The following is a 2,462-nucleotide window of genomic DNA, read 5'->3' on the forward strand; positions in this document are numbered from 1 at the left end:
CCACCACCACCACCGCCACCACCATGACCACCAGCACCACAACTATCACCACCAGCAACACCACCACCACCACAACCATCACCTCCACCAATACCAACACCACAACCATCACCACCAACACCAACACGACTATCACCACCACAACCATCACCTCCACCACCACCAGCACCACCACCACCACCAATACCACCACCAACACAACCAACACCAATACCATACCACCACATACCACAACACCACCACTACTACCACACCACCACCACCACCAAACCCCCACCACACCACCACCACCACCACCAAACCCCCACCACACCACCACCACCAAGTCTACAGATAAGAAGGGCCTCTGCAAGTCCTAAGTAACTTATTTTTATTGTTCAGACTATACAACAGTCTCTGGAAAGCATGGATTTTACCCTCCTCAAAATTAGAATGAGAAGCCAACAGAGCTAGTTCTGTTTCCCACAGGATTCTTCTGATCTAAGTACTCTGTCTGCCAAAGTCACTGTTTAGAGAACTGACTGAAAACTCAAAAGTCCAACTCAGGAATTGAGAAATTGCTCTTAGGTTTTTAAAAATAACAAGAATACAAAGGAAGACAATATTAGGAATAAGAAAAAAATGCTCCCAATGCAACTCCTTGTCCATGCAAGGGGGAAGACAGTCTTGCTTCCTTATCTCAGATGAAACATTCTACCACTTCATGCCATGGACGTCATCTGAAGACAGAAATGAAAAATGTTGCCTGTCTGCTTACATTTAATCCTGTCATTCTTAGAACAAAGACATAGGTAAGCGTAAAGAGAGGCATGTACCCAGCAATTTGCCTCCCCAAGGAAGACAGCCTGAACAACTGGGTCTACACCCTAAACAACACTGAGCACAGCGATAAAACTAAAGTTCATCAAACATTCAGACCGGCACTCTGTCTGTGGATGTCCCAAGCAAATGGACTTATTTTATGACAAAGACAGGTGCTTGGTATACAGCTGCTGAATGCTGAATGGGTGAGTCCAGGGCCTGGCACTCAGGAGCGATTAAATTAATGGATGACTGAACAAATAGGAAAACTAATTCATTTTTATTGACTTGCTTCTATTTGTCCAGCACTGTGCTAAGACTTCACAGGTGTTATCTTATTTAATTCTCATAGCAATCCTTCGTGATAAAGGTAATGATCCCCATTTTATTATGGACAAGGAAAAAGCCGCCTCCGGAGGTGAGGTGACCTGCCCAAGCCACAGTGCTCAAGTGAAAGACTGTAGGCCTTCTGGCCGGGTGCAGTGGCTCACACCTGTAATCCCAGCACTTTGGGAGGCCGAGGCGGATGGATCACCTCAGGTCTGGAGTTCAAGACCAGCCTGACTAACATGGTGAAACTCCATCTCTACTAAAAACACAAAATTAGCTGGGTGTAGTGGCGCATGCCTGTAATTCTAGCTACTCAGGAGGCTGAGGCAGGAGAATTGCTTGATCCCGGGAGGCAGAAGTTGCAGTGAGCCGAGATCACACCATTGCATTCCAGCCAACAGCAAAAGCAGCAAGAGCGAAACTCCATCCCCCTACCCCCCAAAAAAAGAAAGATCCCAGGCATTCTGTCCCCAGAGCTTGATCCTGCTTCATACATGGACAGGAGAGAAATCATTAAAATAGAGGCCCAGAGCAAACATAGATCATATTTAAATAGTTACTAAATATTATATACACACACACGTATAAAGATTGTTAAATGTTTAAGTCCCCATTTCTGTGGAATAATGACCTTCAAACACTAATTGCGGTAGGCAGAACAGCCCCCCAAGGATGTCCACATCCTAATCCCTGGAACCTGTGACTATGGTACATTACAGAGTAAAGGGTTATCAAGATAGCAGATGGATTTCAGGTTGCCAATCAGCTGGCCTCAAAATAGGGAGGTTTTCCTGGATTATTCCAGTGGCTCAATGTAATTTTTGTTTTTTTGTTTGTTTGTTTGCTTGTTTTGAGGCAGGGTCTTGCTGTCTCCCAGGCTGGAGTGCACAGGTGCAATCTTGGCTCACTGCAGCCTCGACCTCCTGGGCTCAAGTGACCCTCCCACCTTGATAAAGAGTGCTAGGGTTACAGGTGCAAGCCACTGTGCCCGGCCTTCAGTGGGCCCAATGTAATCACAAAGGTTTTTGTCTGTGGAGACAGAGGCAGGAGTCAGGGTCTGAGTGATGCAATGTAAGAAAGATTCAACTGACCCTTGCTGGCACTGAAGATGGAAGAAGGGGCCATGAGCCAACAAATGCAGGCAGCTCCTAAAAGCTGGAAAAGACGAGAAAGCGGAGCCTCCAAGGAGATCCCTCATCCATCCAAATTATTATTTGAGCCAGCAAGGAACACAGGCCAGGCAACGCCGTGATTTAACCCAGTGAGAGCCATTTCACATTTCTTGTCTCAGAACTGTGAGATAATACATTTCTTTTTTTTTTTTTTTTTTT

General features: G+C 45.9%; 1 protein-coding gene across 1 annotated transcript in view; it reads right to left on the reverse strand.

The window, feature by feature from the left end:
* Nucleotides 1-2,462, reverse strand: part of LGMN (legumain) — a 40,430-nt gene that overhangs the window by 16,412 nt on the left and 21,556 nt on the right. The window lies entirely within an intron of this gene.

This window comes from Cebus imitator, unplaced genomic scaffold, assembly GCF_001604975.1.
Source record: "Cebus imitator isolate Cc_AM_T3 unplaced genomic scaffold, Cebus_imitator-1.0 Scaffold193, whole genome shotgun sequence".
NCBI classification, from domain to species: domain Eukaryota; kingdom Metazoa; phylum Chordata; class Mammalia; order Primates; family Cebidae; genus Cebus; species Cebus imitator.